At 45.0% G+C, this 19,769-nt stretch overlaps 1 protein-coding gene across 2 annotated transcripts in view; it reads right to left on the bottom strand.

Moving 5' to 3' along the window:
* The window catches only part of LOC101445075 (anosmin-1), an 808,672-nt gene that overhangs the window by 672,672 nt on the left and 116,231 nt on the right, over positions 1-19,769 (bottom strand). Inside the window, exon 2 of one of the 2 annotated variants that reach the window (XM_058292228.2) lies at positions 1,391-1,650. The exons of the other annotated variant lie outside the window; for it this stretch is intronic. The gene's annotated coding sequence lies outside the window, so the exon portion shown is untranslated. The remainder of the gene's footprint in view (positions 1-1,390; positions 1,651-19,769) is intronic. 2 annotated transcript variants of the gene reach the window in all.

Below are 19,769 nucleotides of genomic sequence, written 5' to 3' on the forward strand. Positions count from 1 at the left end.
GGTTGCCATTCTCTTCCTGGCTGTCAGCCATGGAACACTTTTAGCTCCTAGAGGCATGTGGCCCCTCCACAGGCCCTCTCATACTTCGAGACTCTCTGACTTCTGGGAGAGCGCTATCCCTTTTAAAGGCTAATGCAATCAGGCCAAGCCAACTCCAATAAAATCCCTTTTCATGATTAGGAATCCAATTACAGGAGTGATATTCCATCATAAGCACAGCTCCTGCCCACACTCTGGGGGGCCATCTCAGAATCCTGACCCCCATCCCCACCCATCCTGGACCTCAATACCCTGAGACTCTGTTCCCCACCAAGAAATGCATCTGGAATGCATTCCAAATCCAAGAGCGAAACCTATTCATGTCAGAGAGTATAGGAACGGAACAATGGCTGCCTGTGTCAGTGGGAGCAAAACACAGTATGGAGGACTGTGAAGGCCTACCTCATAGTCCCAATTTGCACTTGTTAAAAGAGAATTCTAACCTGCTTTCCTGCCACCCAGGGAAAGTAGAACTCTCATTCTTCCTTGTAGAATGGCATAAATACTGCATTTCAATGACACTGTGCAGTTTTACAATCTTTAGCATATATTATGTTATGGTATCTGTTTTTCCCCAGAGCATAAAATTGAATACATGTCACTATTTGGATAGTCTCCAGTGGTAAGCTGAACAATGTCGTTTCCCCCCCCACATACACACACACATACACACATAAGATGTCCACCCAGAACCTGTGAATATGTTAGGTTACATGACAAGGACAAAGGAAGAGTGTAGATGGAATTAGGGCTGTTAACCAGCTGGCTCTGAGATGGGGAGATGATCCCAGATTATCCAAGACTGCCCAATGGAATCACAAGGCTCCCTACAAGTGGAAGGGAAGCAGGAAGGACAGGGTCAGAGGGAAGCAAGGCAAGTAAGACTCAACCAACCATTGCTAGCTTTGAAGATGGAACAGGGCCATGAACCACTGGATGTAAGCAGCATATAGGAGCTGGAAATGGCCAGCAAATGGTTTCTCTCCAGCACCTCCAAAACGAATGCTGCCCTGCTAACACTTTGGTTTTAGCCCAGTGACATTTCATTTCAGAACTCCATAACTGTTGTGACTATTGGTTACAGCAGCAATAGAAAACCAATACATTTCCTAATTTATTTCAAATATTTAGTCTGCCTAAACCTGTATACAGTCTGTCCTAATCTTGCTCTCAAATCCATTTTCTCAAGACCTTGTGCATGCTGAATTCCTTTGCTGAATCATAACCACCTCAATTCTCCTTGAATCCTAACACAATCAGGCAGAGCAGGAAGTAGCTGAAGTTTGAAACTCCCTGCTCATCCCCAAGATGCAAAAGCAGAAAAAGTGTTCTAAATGAAGTTTTTACTTACCTTCCTTCCTCTTCAGGCATGTCTAAACCATCTATGGTTTCAAGCATTATAACCAAGACCCTTTGGGTCAGAAAGACATTGTTCTCCTGAAAACACACTTTGGAAAGCAGATGATAGTACAGCTGCCCTGGTTTAAGCAAATGAGGACAGATGAGCAGAATGGGGAGTCCTGATGCCCAGCACCTTCCAGAGCTTTCTTCATTCAGGGGGTCCCCTCTGAGGGGACCCTGGGAGGAGCCACGGCCTCAGCTGTAGAAGACCTGTTGAGAGCAACACAGTTTTAGAGCCTAGACTGGGGTTCTTAACCTTTTTTGTTCCATGGGCCTCTTTGCCAGTTAGGTGAAAACCACAGGCCCCTTACTAAGCACACAATACACTGTGTATTAGTTAATAAATATATCATGCCCACACTAACATATCCCCACAAGAATAATGTTTTTTGAATTTTCAATTCAAGCTCACTGCCCCCCCTACCCCCCAAATCTTTGGTCCGAGGACCCCTGGTTAAGAACTGTAGATTTAGACTGGAAATTTGCACAGGCTTAAACAAGGATGCCTCAGAGCTAAATGGATCCAAGTGGGGACACACAATTAACGTTCATATCCTCCAGGACTGGCTCTCACAGAGTGGTTTATTTTCCTTGAAGTTTCATACAGTTTAAGATCACTCATTATGTCCATATTTTCACTTAGGACGAAATGTACTTAGAACTTGTATTTGGTTCCTAGGGTTGCTGGGTGGCTTGAGGCAGTAGAAATGGATTGTCTCATAGCCTGGAGGCCAGAAGTCCAGATCTAGGAGTCAGCAGCACTGGTTCCTTCTGGAGGCCCTGAAGGAGAAGCTGTCCGTGCCTCTCCCAGCTTCTGGGGGCTCCTGGAAATCCTTGGAATTCCTTGGGTTGCACACATATCACACTTCAATTTTTGCCACCATCTTCACATCAGCTTCTTCTGTGTCTTCTCTTCAGGGTTGTGTATTCTCTCTTCTTATAAGGACACATCATTGAATTGAGGGGCCACCCTGATAATCCTAGACAAGCTGATGGCAAGATCTTTAATTTTATTCCATCTGCAAAGACCCTTTCTCCAGGTGACACAATGTGAAGGAATGCAGACAGTTTCACAGTAGCGGACCACTGCTTCCATTTGCTTGGGAAATTGATAGTCTTAATTTTTAAAAATGACAGAAGTTTGATTGCCTTCTTCCCACCTAAAGAAGGCAAAACCAGGTGGCCGGTACAAGGTGGCTGGAGATGCCAGCTAACAAGATTCTTTAGGACAGCGTTTCCCAAAGGCTGGGCTAAAATCCCCTGCGGCGGAATCCCCTTGGGAGCTTGTTATACCTGCAGATGCCTGGGTGTCACCCCAGGCCTGCTGAATCACCATCTCCTGCTGGGGCAGAGAACATGCATGTTTAACATCCTCCCTTAGGGAGTCTTCTTTTTTAATTATTTTTTGTCTTTTTAAAAAAAATACATAGATCACAAAAAAATGTTACATTAAAAAATATAAGAGGTTCCCATATATCCCACACACCCCCACACTCCTCCCACATCAACAACCTCTTCCATCATCGTGGCACATTCACTGCATTTGGTAAATATATTTTGGAGCACGCTGCACCATGTGGATTATAGTTTACACTGTAGTTTACACTCTTCCCCAATACATTCAGTGGGTTATGGCAGGATACATAATGTCCAGCATCTGTCCCTGCAATATAATTTAGGACAACTCCAAGTCCCGAAAATGCCCCCACATCACATCTCTTCTTCCCTCTCCCTGCCCTCAGCAACTACCATGGCCACTTTCTCCACATCAGTGCTACAGTTTCTTCCATTACTAATCACAATAGTTCTATAGTAGAACAGTAAGTCTGTTCTAATCCATATTTTATTCCTCCATCCTGTGGACCCTGGGATGGTGATCTTCACTCCACCTCTAAATCGAGAGGGGGCTGAGATCCCACGTGGCTGATGGATGCAACTCTCCTGCTTGCAAATGAAGGCACTATCAGTTCCCTGATGTGATAGCTGACCTTCTTCAACTCCCTTAGGGAGTCTTCTGCATACTGAAAGGTGAGGATTCCTGGCTTAAGTTTCTAAGGTTGAGATCCACAGCATATAAGGCATAGGTATCAAAAAATACACCGTCAAGTTCCTGAGGCAGCAGGCATTGCCAGTGGGTCTATGGAGAAAGCTGGAAGTCATACCTTGGAGGGTCCAGAGTAGGCTACAGATAGTCATCTTTTCCATGACATGTGAAATAAATACTTGGAGGTTTGCTCACAACCGCACAAGCAGAGGACAGGAGAACAGAGAGATGGAAAGGAAGAAAGGCCCACACAGGGAATCCAGCGATGTGTAAAAAATTACCATAGAGAATTCTCCCCATTGCCATCCTCAGAGCACAGCCCTACTCAGCACAGTCCTTTCCTGGGCTGGTGACAAGGATCCCCTGGCAGGTTGGCTCTGCTCATCAGCAGGCTGTTTCCCCTGAGAGGAACATCAGTGGAGCAGTTAGGAGCACTCACCCCACAAATGCACTTCTGAGCAGCTCAGCCCACACAGCCCACGGCTCCTGTGTGGGTGAGAGAACCTGGAGGGCTGGAGAGCATTCCTCCAAAAAGCTTATGCTGGCAAGCACAGTAGGCAAGCACTCTGGGAGGCATGTCCAACCGTAGGGTGGTTTCTCTTCTGCCAATGCTTCAGTGGAAGATGAATATATAATTACTGTATGGAAAAATCCAGAAAGGAACTTCTATTCCTTTTTCAAACAGTCCAACTGTTAAAGAGAGTGACCTCTACATCTGTGATTGCGAATCACAGAAATACACATATGGGAGCTCGCTGGTTGCCATGATCAACTTTGCTGGAATAATTCCAGCTGATCTGCACAAGTGCCTTTGAGTAGTGCTCTGCAGAAGATGACAGGAAGAGAAAAAGACTCCCTCCCCTAGTAGTCCTCAGAACTAGCCCCAGATCCACGTGTTCACACCAGGATAAGGGGAGGATTGATGATTCCAGAACCCAAGGAGGAGGCCCTTCCTTTCAATCCTTAGGCAAACCTATCTGCTCCTTCATCGGTATTGTCTGTGCTCTGTCCCCCCCACCCACCCCCATGCTTTTCAGTCTTGCTCTGGACACTGGGAGGTTGACCCTGATCTCCAGCTTCAAAGGGTTAGGCCATTGGAAGGCACCAGCGAATGGGGTGGAGAATCTCTCCCTGCCTGCTCCCTCCAGCCTGTGTCCTTTCTCTAAGCCCTGTCTCTCAGGAGGCCCTGGAAGTGTGTAACACTAGCTGTTTTTAGCCTCAAGATTCTTAGGTACTCAGTTACCTGCCAGGACCCTGATATATGACAGGAGCTCCCTGCCCGTGCTGAAAGTGGACATGGGATTTTGGAAATTCAAGGGTCTGTTGCTTGTAAATGTGTCGTTTGGTCTGAACTCCCCTGATTGCAAGCAAGAGCACACAGGTGATGATCACACAGTGGACCCCTGGGAACTGCTCTGCAGCCCCTCATTAAGTTCAGAATGAGCCAAGGGGCTGGATTCTCGAGACAGCAGCCCAGCTTCCAAGCCAGGCCCCACCAGCTGTGTATTCTGTTTCACACTCTCTACTGCCATTTCCTCCTTTGCTAAGTGAGGACAATACTTTGAGGTTGCTTATAAGGATCAGGTGAGTCAATATTTGAAAAAGGCTAAGAAAAGAGCCAGGCGTATAGAAGGGTGCTGTGTTTGTTAAATTATTCACACCATAAAGTGCAAGCATCTCTGGGGGAGAGATGTGCTGTCTCTTCTCTGCCAACACTGGGTATGAACACAGCCCTGTTCCGGATGAGGAAAGGGCCTGGCCAAACTGGCTTGGCTTCCACAATCTTCTGCATCCATGAGCAAGGGTGAAGAGAACTAGAAAGACACTGCCTCAGTGGCTCCCATCTGAATTTGCTTCTGACTTCAGTCATCGCCCAGAAGGGAATGTCAACTGCCCCAGGTCCATTCCCCGGGAGGACAACGGAGGGCCAGGGCCCACAGCACTGATTCACAGAGTTGCCAATTTGGAGGCTGGGAGCCCCTGCTGCACACTTCTGGCCCCTTCCAGCGCCTGGCCCCCAAACACCCAGCCGGACGGCAGCTCTGATTCCCACCCAGACCCCCAGCTGTATCACTTCCCCGCTTCGATTCCACAGAGTCTGTATGTGAGCATTTCCTTTCTGGATCTTTTCAGTGGAGGCTGGAGATGAGGAGCTCGGCTGTGGCAGGGCTTGGATGGTTTGTCTGTGGTTTGCTTGGTGCTACAAGGAAAGGATGGATTTTGCAGGTTGGCTCCATCATCCCCTTCCGGTGTCCCACCAGCTTCTCCGGCTTCCAGAACACCTGGGGGCATGGGAAGATTCTTTGCCCGACCACCAGGGAAGGGGTATAAGGAGGAACTGAAAGCAGCTCCATCCATGGCATGATGGACTCCAGAAAAGGTTGAAAGGACCCAGAAAAACACACCAGAGACCATTCTGTCATGACCCCACAGCCCTGGGAATGGGAAAAGGTTCCCTCTTTGCTGTTGGTGGATGGAAGCTGTCTGGAACCAGAGGCTAAACACAGACAGGCCTCCCACGATTGGGTCTATAAGGCCCTGGATTGCCCCAGGGCCATATTCCATACTGGGGTGCTCCTTTAGGGGTGTGGGACCAAGTTCTGTTTCGCAGGCTCCCAAGACATTGCAGGTCAGACACCCTGGATAAAATTCATTCCCGGACGCTCGGCTGGCCCCCATCCAACCTGCTTTCCCTGAGGCCCTTCGTGCAAAGACTCCTGAAGAATGAAGCGGGCTGTGCTGGACTGGAGATGCTTGCCTGGGGGAGGTGGGAAGGGGAAGCCCAGGGACCTGGTATGTTTCTATTTGTTTTGGTTTTTTTTACTTTTTATTTTGAAATAACTTCAAACTTAACAGTAGCAAAAATAATACAAAACCCATACAAAGAACTCCAACGTACCCTCAACCCAGGTATCCAGATTTACCAACTTTTAAATATTCTGCCAAGTTTACGTTACAATCTAATCAGACTATCTACCTATCTTTCCATCTTTCCATCTTTCCATCCATCTGTTCAGGACATTTGGGAGCTGAATGATTTGAGAGCTGAATGCTGACTGCCCAGACTTTCTCTCTCTGGCTTCTAAGATTCATGTTGTGGGGAAAAACAGCGGGTCCTCATGAGTATGGAAGAACTGCAATTAAGATTAGGTTTGGGGAAGCGGCTGTGGCTCAATCAAGTGGGCTACCATCTACCATATGGGAGGCCCTGGGTTCACGTCCCAAGGCCTCCTTGTGAAAAAAAAAGATTAGCTCTGAACAAAAACGAAGTGAGTGTGGCCAACACAAACCTTGCTGATGGCAGGCACAGAGGGTGAGTACGCTGGAAAGTGCCACTGGAAACCACTTTCCAGGCTCCCTGCTATCTTTATTTATTTTTTTTTTTTTAAGATTTATTTATTTAATTTCCCCCCCTCCCCTGGTTGTCTGTTCTTGGTGTCTATTTGCTGCGTCTTGTTTCTTTGTCCGCTTCTGTTGTCGTCAGCGGCACGGGAAGTGTGGGCGGTGCCATTACTAGGCAGGCTGCTCTTTCTTTTCACGCTGGGCGGCTCTCCTCACGGGCGCACTCCTTGCGCGTGGGGCTCCCCCACGCGGGGGACACCCTTGCGTGGCACGGCACTACTTGCGCGCATCAGCGCTGCGCATGGCCAGCTCCACACGGGTCAAGGAGGCCCGGGGTTTGAACCGCGGTCCTCCCATATGGTAGACGGACGCCCCAACCACTGGGCCAAAGTCGGTTTCCCCCTGCTATCTTTAAATCCTTTCTAGAACATGGCATCATAGATATGATGAAATAAAGTAAGTGACTCTGTATATGTGTGTATTAATGGTTTTCAAGTATGGTCCAGGGGTCCTGGGAATTTCCCAAAACCCTGCACAGGGAAGGGAAGAGTACTGTGTAAAGTCAAATCAATTTTCATAATAGATTAAGATATTTTTTGCCTTTTTACTCTCATTCTCTCAGAAGAGTAGACTAGAATTTACCAGAGTGCCACTCTACTCATTAAACTTTTTTTTGGTGGGGGAGGGGGAGGAGAAGAGAGGGAGTATAGTTATTTTTCTCTTTATGAGCTTATTTTTCAAGAATTTAAATATTTTTATATCTTAGTTCTAATTCTAGTATCAGTACATATACCACATCTAAACAAAAACTCTTCGGGGTTCTCAATAATTTTTACTCATGTAAATGCTTCCTGAGACCAAAAGACTAAAAATCACTAAAAGACACAAATAGGACTATAAACAAATATAAGACCCGTTTACACATGGTCGGGATGCCGTTTTGCTCAGAATGAAAAGCAGCTGCCTAAAACTTGCAGCTTCTGGGGAAGCTTGTGAGATCAGCAGTGCAACTCTATCTATCCTTATCGCTGAGAGAACCAAAAAGAAACCCAGGAGACCATCATCTACAGTCAACCAGTGGAAACAGAAGCTTCATCCTATCTTCACATGTTCAGAAGAAAGGCTAGATGTTTTTTCCTCTGGATTTCTGGACTTCTCTGCATTTTCCTTTCTCGATCCAGCATTTCTCCATTTTCTCTCAGGGATATATTCTCCCTCCCCTGCTTCCGTGTGAGTTCTTGGACACGCAGACTCTCCCGCCCACTGGGACTGGCTAGGGGGCCACTGGCAGCAAGAAGAAGGGCACTGCCAAAGAAATCACCTCCTCCCTTATCCAAGAGGTGTCTCTGGCCACTGGTCTGACTCCTCTGTGGTTCCAGTTCCCTCTGGGCAGCTCTGGCTATACTTCCAGCTGCCTCCCACCAGCTCCTGGCTGGTAAGTGCCTTTCTCAGGCCCAGGTGCGGGCTGGAAATGCTACCTCCTCCATCTCTCCCTCCAGTATCAGACCATGGATTCCTGCTGGAGCTAAGCCCAAGATGCTTCATCTTCTGCTGATTGCCCTTCCAGCTTTTCAAACACCTCGGTGACTAATTCCCTACCACAAATTCTCCCTATTGAATTACCTGACTTCCTGGCTGAACCCGAATGAAATTGCAGAGAAGTAACTCTAGAAATGTCTTGGATGTAAGTTACCAATATACTGCTCCATCACAGTGGGGGAAGCCAACCCTTGCCCCTTCCCAGAGGGTGGCAATGGAGGTGGCATGGAGGAACACCAGGACTGCCTGGCAGGCTCTGTCAATGACTCTTAGACCCCCTGGCAGGGAGGCAAAAGGTTCTGATCCCCAACCTGCAGATGGCACCTTGCTTCACTTTAATCATCATAGTTCCCCTTTACTGAGTGCCATCTTGTTTTGCACACATGACCTCATTAAATTGTCCTAGCAACATTCTGAATAAAGTTATGATTACTCCCATTTTATAGCTGTGAAAACTAAAGCTTAGCAAAGTCATCAACATCCTAGGACATGCATCGAATAATGAGGAGAGCTAAGGTTTGAACTCAAAAGGCTGTCCTTTGCATATTGAGAATACACAGTAACATTCAGTAAGCACTGAAATATCTGTCTCAGCCCTCAGTTGTTTTTTCATTGACAAATTTATTGAGGCATAATTTACCTACCATTAAAAGTTATGCATTTAGGGAAGCGGATTTGGCTCAAATGACAGAGCAGTCACCTACCACATGGGAGGTCCAGGGTTCAGACCCAAGGCCTCCTAACCCGTGTGGTGAGCTGGCCCACATGCAGCGCTGATGCGCACAAGGAGTGCCGTGCCACGCAGGGGTGTCCCCCACATAGGGGAGCCCCACACGCAAGGGTGCGCCCCTCAAAGAGAGCTTCCCCGTGCAAAGAAAGCACAGCCTGCCCAGGAATGGCGCCGCACACACAGAAAGCTGACACAGCAAGATGACGCAACAAAAAAGAGATACAGATTCCTGGTGCCACTGACAAGAATGCAAGCAGACACAGAAGAACACACAGCAAATGGACACAGAAAGCAAACAATGGAGGGTGGGGTGGGGAGGAGAAGGGGAGAGAAATAAATAAATAAACCTTTAAAAAAAAAGTTGTGTTTTAAGCACACAATTCAATGATTTTTAATAAACTTAACTAGTTATGTAACCATCATCATAATCCAGTTTTAGAATATTCCTTCCCCAGTGGGATCCTTTATGCCAATTTGAAATCAATTGCCATTCCTAACTCCAGTCCCTGGCAACCCTTACTCTACATTCCATATTTTCAGACATTTCATGTAGGTAAAATTATATATGTGGTCTCCTGTGTCTGGCTTGTTTCATTTAACATGATGTTTGTGAAGTTCATCTCCAGTGTAGCCTGTACTGACACTTTGCTTCTTTTTATTGCTAATATTCCATGGCATGTATATACCATATTTTGTTTACCCATTCATCAGTTGAAGGACATTTCAGTTGTTTCTACTTTGGGGCTATTATGAATATTCTATGAACATTTGTGTATAGTTTTTGAGTGGACCTGTATTTTATTTCCTCTGGGTATATAACTAGGAGTAGAATTACTGGACCATATAATAACTCTCTATTTAACATTTTGATATATATATATTCTTTGGAGAAATGTCTATTCAAATATTCTGTCTCTGTTCAGTGAGTTGCTTGTCCTACTACTGAGTTACAAGGGTTCTTTATTCTGGACCTGAGTCCTTTCATGCTAAGCCTTGATATTCATGTAATCCTATAAAAACTGTATTTATTAGACACTCAGGAAAATGTCCATTTTACAGATTAGAGTACTGAGGCTCAGAGAGTTAAACACTCTTCCCCTCATAGAGCTAGCCCATGGCTGAAAGTGGGTTTTTAATCCAAGCAGCCCAACTCTCGAGAACAAACTCTCACCTCCACAGCACCCCACTGCTTCCCCTTCTCCACTGAACAGGGGACAAAACAAGGAGGGAGTGGCAGCAGCACTGAGGACTGCAGATGGGGACATGTGCAGGCAGCCCCTGATACTGAGTTAGGGGAGGTGAGGCCCCAGTGACACACCCGAAACTGGATTCAAGCCATTTGATCCAATAGGCTTCAATTTTTTCTGCTGGTTTTCATTTTCTTTTCCTTCATTCTTTCAGTATAAGCCCTTTAAAAGCATTCTAATCAGGTTAAGCCAAACTAAGAGGAAAGGGTCTTTGCCCATGCCTGGGTGCCGACAGAATGGAAACAAGACTTCAAGAAGGGGAGAAATTGTAATATTGATGTGGAGAAAGTGGCCACAGTAGCTGCTGAGGGTAGGGAGAGGGAAGAAGAGATAATGATGTAGGGCATTTTCAGGACTTGGAATTGTCCTAAATGATAATGCAGGGACAGATGTTGGACATTGTGTATCCTGCCATGGCCCACTGGGTGGACTCGTGGAGACTATAGACTACAATGTGGACCACTGTCCATGTTGTGCAGCAGTGCTCCATAATGAATCCACCAGGGACAGTGAATATGCCACAATGATGGAAGAGGTTGTTCATGTGGGAGGAGTGGGGTAGGGGGGCAGGGGGGGTGATATGGGGACCTCATATTTTTTTAATGTAACATTTAAAAGAAAATAAAGAAGAAAACAAATAAATAAAAGAAGGGGAGAAGCCCTGCGGCTTCAGGAGAGGAAAGCTTTGTTGCCTAGAACGAGTCCTCGGGCACCCTTCCTGGAATGCCCTCCAAGCAGGGCCACGCAATGACATTGGGGATCCAGACACTTTTGCCTTTGAGGTCCCCTTGCTCTGTACATATATATATGTGTGTGTATATATGTATGTATATATATATGCACATATACATACATATTTATGTTTTAATTATATTTTATAGCTCAATATAGAGATGAATGTAATCTAGGGAGAATTATATCTGTTCCTTTTCTCCTAACATTAAAAAGAAGTTAAAATATTTTCATTGGCCCCTAAAATTATCGTTGGCCCTAGGCACTGTGCCCCTGGAGCCAGTGGAGAGGCCGTGCTGCTTCCAGGACTCCTGGGAAGGTCTACTCTTGTTTTCCTTGAGGTCAAATGGGTAGACATCCTGCCCCCACCAAAAGGAACCTACCTAAACTCAACAGCACCACACACGCTGCCAGCTGGGATTTGGTAAATGCTGAATGGTGATCTGTGATGTTATTTATCTCCATGTACCTCTAAGCAGCTCGCTTTGAGATGTTTTATATCCCCAGATCCAGGAACTTAATTGAATTTCTATGAGAGTTCAGGTACACATCACCAACAGATCAGCAGGAAAAAAAATCTCTAGGGAATTTTGTTCTATCTGACAGAAAAGTGAGCTGCATACAACTTGGTTTTCTCTCGTGAGACCCAACGCCGATGAGGAACAGATGTTGATGCTTTAGGCATATGACTCTGTGTTTATCTGCACAGTTTAGTGTTCGAAGCAAACTTAGAAGATGTTATTCTTGCATTTCTATAGTAATGAACAGAATCCAATAAAAATGTGAAATGGTGTGGAAAAAAACCTCAAAGAGTGGTTATGTTACTTGCAAATAACTTATTTGCTGAAAAGCAGCTGATCTTCATCTGATGGGATGGCAGTGTCTGGCAGGACTTTGTCAAGAAAGGTAAGGAAACACAGAAGCAAAGTTGTCCCTAAAACAGACGTAAAATCTTTCTACCATGAATAACTTCAATTTAATGCACGTTCAGATGGAAAAGGCCACATGATCCAAAAGATATATGACCATCAACTATTTTTCCAAAACAGAAAACACCCAAATATTTCAGGAATGTCAGCACTTATGACCAAAGCAAGAAGGTGACTGCACTGAGGCAGCAACTTGCTAACATCTCGCCTTTCAGATGGGAGGAATTGCCTCTGGTGTTGATCTGCACTCACATCAAAAGAAATGTAAACAACAAAGCCCCATCTTGATGGAGAGGGGGACTGGACATAACCATCCCAGGGTCCACAGGATGGAGAAATAGAGTATGAATTAGAGTGGACTTACTGGTGTTCTGCTGGGCAACTATTGTGATTAGTAAGGGAAGAAACTGCAATAGTGATGTGGAGAGGGTGGCCACGGTGGCTGCTGATGGTAATGTGACAGAAAAAGAGATGGTGTGGGGGCATTTTCAGGAATTGGAGCTGTCCTGAGTGGTGCTGCAGGGACAGATGCTGGACATTGTGTGTCCTGCCATGGCCCACTGGTGGACTGGGAGAGCATGTGGACTACAATGTGGACCACTAACCATGTGGTGCAGCGGTTCTCCAGAATGTATTCGTCAGGTGCAGTGGATGTGCCACGATGATGGAAGAGGTTGTTGATGTGGCGAGGGGTGGGGTGGGTGGTATGTGGGGACCTCGTATTTTTTTAATGTATCATTTAAAAGAAAATAAAGAAGAAAAAGAAAAGCCCAGGATGCAACTACCTATTCTTCATTCTGAATTAGGAAGGGATAGAATTTTCCATTAAAGGCCCTGGGTTTTCAGCATCATTCCTCTTAAACCTATAATACAACCAGGGGTAAAGGGTTTGGGAGCTGTGGGTATAACCTGGCTATAATTTCTTTATTCATCTTTAGCTACAAAGTTGACATACCCACACGGGATTACCCAGAACATAAAGCATTATTCTCTGTTTCTTTCCCTTGCTTTAGTAGATGTAGACAGAGGCTAGGGAGAAAATATATCTAATTTCAAATACATTAAAATTAGGTCCAAGAGAATACTCTTTTCCTATTAATATCCTGTTGCTGCTGTAACACTGCTACAAATTTAGTGGCTTAAAACAACACAAATGTATTATTTTACAGTTTTGGAGATCTGAAGTCTTAAAATCAAAGTAGCAGCAGGAGTGTGTTCCTTCTGGAACTTCTAGGGGAGCATTTGTTTCTTTCCCTTTTTCAGATTCGAGAGGCCATCCACATTCTAAAGGCTCCTGGCCCCTTCTATCTTCAAAGTCAGCAGCACAGCCATCTTCAAATCTCTCTCTGACCTGCGTCATCACATCTCCTTCCCGCCTCTGACCCTCCTCCCTTTTTAAGGACCCATGTAATGACACTGGGCTCACCCAGGTAATCCAGAATCACCTTCCAATCACCAGAGTGTCATCACATCTGCAAAGTCCCTCTTGCCACTGAAAGTAACAGATTCAGAGGTTTCAGAGACTAGGGCATGGACATCTTTGGGGGAGGGGGGCATTCTGTCTGTGACAAATACCAATGCAATTTTCTCTATTTATAAAAAAAAGACGACTGAGGACTAAAGAACTCTTGAGGCTACTTGTCCACAGACATGGATATACCTATTACTACATAACAAATTACCCCAAAACTTAGTGGCAAGAACAACAAACAATCATCACCCAGTTTCTGTGAGTCTGGCTGAACTTGCCCTCGGGCCCAGGGTCCCTCACCCAGGCCAGAATTAAGGTCTCTGTCAGGGTAACAGTCACTTCAAGGATTGATTGGGGAGGCTCGGCTTCCAAGCTCACTCCCAAGGACATTTGACTGCTGCCTGCTTCATGTTCTGGTAGGATGTCAGCCAGAAATGGCAGACCCTGCCTAGGACAACTGACAGCATCGCAGGTGGACTCAGCAGAACAAGCAAGGGAAGGGAGTAGCAGGGTAAGACACCTAGGTCAGATACTCAAAAACCTGGTTCAGGGAAGCGGATTTGGCCCAATGGATAGGGCGTCTACCTACCACATGGGAGGTCCATGGTTCAAACCCAGGGCCTCCTTGATCCGTGTGGAGCTGGCCCATGTGCATTGCTGATGCGTGCAAGGAATGCCCTGCCAAGCAGGGGTGTCCCCCACGTATGGGAGCCCCACGCGCAAGGAGTGCACCCCGTAAGGAGAGCCGCCCAGCGTGAAAAAAGTGCAGTCTGCCCAGGGATGGCACCGCACACGTGGAGAGCTGACGCAGCAAGATGACACAACAAAAACGAGACACCGGATTGCGGGTGCTGCTGACAAGAATACAAGTGGACAGAGAAGAACACACAGGGAATGGACAGAGAGAGCAGACAACTGGGGGGGGTGCAGGTAAGGGGAGAGAAATAAACAAACAAATAAAAAAAACAAACTGGTTCAGAGACTGTCAAGGCAATTTCCAAATGATCTTGAATTGTGGTAGCAGCATCCAAGTAATGTCTAGACAGTGAGGGCATCACTGTGAAGAAGAAAATCCTCGGTTTCCTTCCATGTTGCTCATAGGACAACGCTGTCTCCTTTCAGGCAAATCTTGGGCGTAAAACCAAAATTGAGTGTGCTCTTTTACCTCCATGTATGACCAATGGTCTTGTGGAAGGAGAGAGATAATTGTAATGGCTGAAGGGAAAGTAGCTGAAAGATCCCATCAAACTTAATAACTTAGAGAAGTGGTTTTCAAGCTTTTTCGATCAGAAAGTCCTTAAAAATGTTGGAGAAATTTACACATCCCTTATCAGAAAAAAAAATGCTAATATGTCCACATATATAACACTAACAGCAATGAGATAATTAATATGATTTGCATTTTACTGATGAGAAACTTGAGGCTCAGGGAAATTAAGTCATTTGGCCAAAGTACAACAGAAAGTGCTCCCTTAGAATTCAAATCCAACGATCCAGAAAATGCAGGGATATAACAGGTCCTTCTAAACAAGAGGAAACATGGAAAATCATTTATGATGTGTGGATTTGAAAAATGCATTAAGCTCCCCTTTGTCATGACACTGATAGATTATGGTTCCCAATGGTGACCATTTGGGCAACCCTGGGACTACTCTAGCAGAGACAACAAGAAGTGACTAGAAAACACAATATTATCATAGAGCTGTCAAATCAACATAGATGTGACACAGAGATCACTCTGAATTTTTCCATGTGAAAATTCAGATTTTGTAAGCAAATGGTGCTGGAACAACTGGATATATACATGGAAGAAAATAAATTTTGACCCTCCCTTTGTGCCAAACACACCAACTGATTCTAAATGGATCATAAATGTCAGAGCTGAAACTATTAAAATAATTTCTAGAAGTGAACAGCGGAGAAAATCTTGGGGAAATTGGATTGATGAGGACTTCTTAATCAGGATACAAAAGGCATACTATAAAAAAAAGATGAAATAGGCATCAAAATTAAAAACCTTTACTCTTTGAAAGCCATAGTAAAGAAAATGAAAGAGCTGGGAGCAAATGTGGTTCAAAGAGCTGAGTATTGCCTCCCCTATGAGGTCCTGGGTTCAGTTCCCAGTGCCTTCTGAAAAAAACAAAAACAACAAGCAAACAAATGAAAAAGCCAGCTCAGGGAAACCAAAATGGACCAGTGGTTGAGCACCAGTTTCACACATACAAGGTGCCGGGTTCAATCCCTAGCCCCCAGTACCTAAAAAAAAAAAAAAAAAAAAAATTTTGCTAAACATCTAACAGAAAGCTTAATGCTTGTACTTATGAACCTTATTCCTGTAAAACTGAAACTTAACCTAATAATAACTAAGACCTAAGACTTACCTCCTGAAAACCTCCTTGTTACTCACAAGTTGCCTCTCTCTAAGTCAAACTCACAACCTTTCCCCCAACATGGGACTTAAATCCTGGGGATGAGCTTCCCTGACACCGAGGGATTAATGCCAAGCACTAACCAGTGGTAAATTTGGAAGAAGACCTTGACCCAAAGGGGGAAATAGTAAATACAAAAGAGTTTTTACAGCTAAAAGATTTCAAAGTGAGTTGGGAGGTTATTCCAGAGGCTATGCTTATGCATGGCTCAGCAGGATCTCACTGCCTGCCACAGTAACCAAAGCCTCAAACAGGAGTGCTCCCAAGGGCTCTAGAGACATCTTACACACAACCCTATGAAATAAGCACCCCACCAGCGGGCCTTATCTTGAAATATAGGATAATCTAATTCCTCAGTATAACAAGAGTTAGACTCATTTGTAATTTTTCTACTCATGATTCTTCTACCTTTCATTTGAACCTGTAAGTAGCACTATACCTGTTAAATATACATCCCAGAGACTTAAATCTGCAGTCTCCTCATACGCCAGTTGAGCCTTGAATCTCACACTCAGCAAAGCTCACCCAGGACAACTAACAAAATGATGATACAGACAACCCCCCTACCAAAAAACAGAGCATCTGCAACTGCAAGCCAAACAGTTCCTTCCATCTGCCCGTAAGATCTAAGTCCCCTCTGAATCTGAAGCAGAGCAGGCATCATTATCCCAAATTCCTTAAGACTGAGGAATGAACAAACATAAGGGCAGAAATGTAACCACAAACCAAAGAATACTTATTGTTACTAAAGTAACAAGAATTTGGAACAATGATATAAAGATAGTGGTTACCAGAGATACCACAATGGCAGATATAAGCCATTAAACATTTTGTCAAAACTTGTAAAACTGAACAGTGGAAAGAGTCGTTGCACAGCTTCAAGGCTGGTTCATCAATTGTAGCAAATCCACCACACTAATTTAAGTTGTTATTAATAAGGTAAAATGCAGGAGGGGGTGGGGTGGATTATATGGGAATCCCCTATACTTTTTTTAATATACAATAGTACTGGTATTTATTTATTATTTATTAGACTTATTTACCCCACCCCCATTGTTTGTGCTTGCTCTCTGCTCTCTGTGTCCATTCACTGTGTGCGCGTCTTCTCTTTAGGAGGCACCAGGAACCAAACCAAGAACCTCCTAGTGGGAGAGGCGCTCAATCACTTGAGCCACCTCAGCTCCCTGCTTTGTTTGTGTCTCTTATTGTCTTTCCTCTTTGTGTCTCCTTGTTACATCATCTCGTTGCATCAGTTTGCTGCGCCTGCCCATCACAACAGCTTGTTGTCTTGCTTGTCTTCTCTAGGAGGCACTGGGAACTGAACCCAGGACCTCCAATGTGGTAGGCAGGAGCTTAATCACTTGGGCCACATTTGCTTCCCATCCCCTATACTGTCAATGTAACTTTTCTGTAATCTAAAACTTCTCTAAAGGGAAGAGGATTTGGCTCAACTGGTAAGAGTGTCTGCCTACCACATGGGAGGTCCAAGGTTCAAACCTAGGGCCTCCTGACCCGTGTGGTGAGCTGGCCCACGCGCAGTGCTGATGCATTCAAGGAGTGCAGTGCCATGCAGGGGTGTCCCCCGCGTAGGGGAGCCCCACGTGAAAGGAGTATGCCCCGTAAGGAGAGCCACCCCACATGATAAAAGCGCAGCCTGCCCAGGAGTGGTGCCACACACATGGAGAGCTGACGCAACAAGGTGATGCAACAATAAAAGACACAGATTCCCCATGCTACTGACAAGAATGCAGGCAGACACATCAGAACACACAGCAAATGGACAGAGAGAGCAGACAACTGGGGGGGAAGGGAAGGGTGAGAAATAAATTTTTAAAAATCTTTAAAAAAATAAAACTTTTCTAAAAATAAAGTTTTTTAAAAATTAAATATAAAAAACATTTTTCCAACGGAAGGTTCATATCCCGATTTTATAGGTAATTTTTATACTCGATAATAAGAAGATAAACCCAATTTTTAAAAATGGATCTGAAAAGCACCTTGAAAGAAAAGATGAAACTATCCAATAAACACATGAAAAGATGTGCAGCATCACTAGTCATCAGGGAAATCCAAATTTAAAAGGCTACACACCTGCTAGAATTGCCTAAGTTAAAAAGACTAACAGCAACAAGTATTGGTGAAATTTCAGAGCAAGTGGAACTCTCATACATTGCTGAGGTAGGAATGCAAAATTGTACTTAAAAAGCTATCCACACACTTACCACATGACCCAACAATTCCACTCTTGGTATGTACCTAAGAGAAATGAAAACATGTTGCCCACACAAAGACCTGCATGTGCATGTTTACGAGACTTTATTCCTAACCACCAAAACCTGTAAACAACCCAAGCATTACTGGACTGGGGAATGGGTAAACAAGCAGTTGTACATCAAAACAACTGAACACTGTTCAGACACGAGAGAGAAAACTACTGACACACACAGCATGAACTCCAAAACCTCGTGTGCAATGAAAGCCGCTGCCCATGCATCTGGTATTTTGGAAAAAGTAAAACAGTGCACAGAAGGGCTCTGTGTTTGGTTTAGTATTTGGTTGCCAGTGTTTTCAAATTCTTAAGTTCTGATTAAGGGGTCCTACATTTTCATTTTGTACTGGACCCTGCAAGTTATGTAGCCAGTTCAGTCCCACTTTGTTTGGCCAGCTCGGTGCTTTTAAATCTATGCCCAAATGGAGGTGGGTCATCCCTTTCCCTATTCCCAACAAGCCCTACTACTCCCAGCTTATACCCAGTTGCCTCAAGTATTAACATTACTGCCTGACCCCTTTAAGACACTGGAGTTTGTGGGCTCTGCAAAGGCATGCTCGTCACCTGCTCTCAGAAATCAGTAAAAAACCTGAAGATGCAAGGTTGTACATAAGGAAGAGGCCACTACCTGAGCTATATTTTGCCCTTTATTTCAGTCAGTGGGTGCCAAGGCCCCTGAAGAGAAGTAAAAATCTCAGCCCTTCTTCTCCATGGATGATCCCAAACATTCTAAGGGCTAAATGAAATGTCTGCTTCCCATCTGAATGTTACCTTGGCATCTACCCAGTAAGTTCCTTTTTTTTTTTTTTTTTAAGATTTATTTATTTAATTCCCCCCCCTCCCCCAGTTGTCTGTTCTCTGTGTCTATTTGCTGCGTCTTGTTTCTTTGTCCGCTTCTGTTGTTGTCAGCGGCACGGGAAGTCACGGGAAGTGTGGGCGGCGCCATTCCTGGGCAGGCTGCACTTTCTTTCGCACTGGGCGGCTCTCCTTACGGGGCGCACTCCTTGCACTTGGGGCTCCCCTACACGGGGGACACCCCTGCGTGGCAGGGCACTCCTTGCGCGCCTCAGCATTGCGCATGGGCCAGCTCCACACGGGTCAAGGAGACCCGGGGTTTGAACCGCGGACCTCCCATGTGGTAGACGGATGCCCTAACCACTGGGCCAAGTCCGTTTCCCAGGAAGTTCCTTGTATGGCATCTTGCAGGGGATCACGTAGTCTTCTATGCCAGAGACTCCTCAAGAAATATTACCAGTTTCTAAAATTCTGCTTCATAACAGGATGGCTTCTTCATAGCTCGCCAAGCTTCCGGCTCCCTTTTCTGGAAGTATTCTTATATGCAAGGTGATCACCAACTCCAATATCTATAGAATTTCTGTAATCAGCATGGACTTGTGAAATGAAAAGAAACCACATTCTATGTTGTCATCACCAAATAACAATCAACACCTGGGAAAAACAAATCCATTTCAAAGCTGTGAAAAATGCCTTGGCAATAATTAACAAAGAAACGAAGGGTTTGTAGTATAATTGGCAGAACAAACTTCCTGTTGAAAGCCACACAGCAGTCCCCAGAAGAAAATATGTTCCTGTTAGT

Source organism: Dasypus novemcinctus, chromosome Y, assembly GCF_030445035.2.
Source record: "Dasypus novemcinctus isolate mDasNov1 chromosome Y, mDasNov1.1.hap2, whole genome shotgun sequence".
Taxonomy (NCBI): Eukaryota; Metazoa; Chordata; class Mammalia; order Cingulata; family Dasypodidae; genus Dasypus; species Dasypus novemcinctus.